We start from the raw sequence: 311 nt of genomic DNA, 5'->3' as shown, positions 1-311 counted from the left end.
CGATCTTCAGGAACGAAAGTTCTCGCTTTTCCCAGACTCACACAAGAACCCTGCGCCATCTCGCGCTCCATCTGCTCGCCCGCCCACGTCACGTTCACCGCCCGGCCACAGAAACAGAAGATCAAGACGCGGTGCTCGCCCGTCTCGCCTCATCCCGCCCGCGCGCCCCCCTCTCTCGGTCCCACTCAGACCGGGAAACGGAAGATCAACGCGCGGCGCGGCTGCAAAGTCGGCTTCCTATTGGTCAGAGCCGTCCTGGCTGCGCCCGCCCGTCCCGCCTGACCCGCCCACTTGGGCGGAGCCTTCCCGCT

General features: G+C 66.2%; 1 protein-coding gene across 1 annotated transcript in view; it reads right to left on the bottom strand.

Moving 5' to 3' along the window:
* SLC25A23 (solute carrier family 25 member 23) overlaps window positions 1-311 on the bottom strand; it is a 13,740-nt gene that overhangs the window by 13,049 nt on the left and 380 nt on the right. The window lies entirely within an intron of this gene.

Source organism: Carlito syrichta, unplaced genomic scaffold (genome assembly GCF_000164805.1).
Source record: "Carlito syrichta isolate Samal-C Ts95f unplaced genomic scaffold, Tarsius_syrichta-2.0.1 Scaffold156020, whole genome shotgun sequence".
Taxonomy (NCBI): Eukaryota; Metazoa; Chordata; class Mammalia; order Primates; family Tarsiidae; genus Carlito; species Carlito syrichta.
The sequence above is the reverse complement of the archived record's forward strand: the minus strand, read 5'-3'. Positions and strand labels throughout refer to the sequence as shown.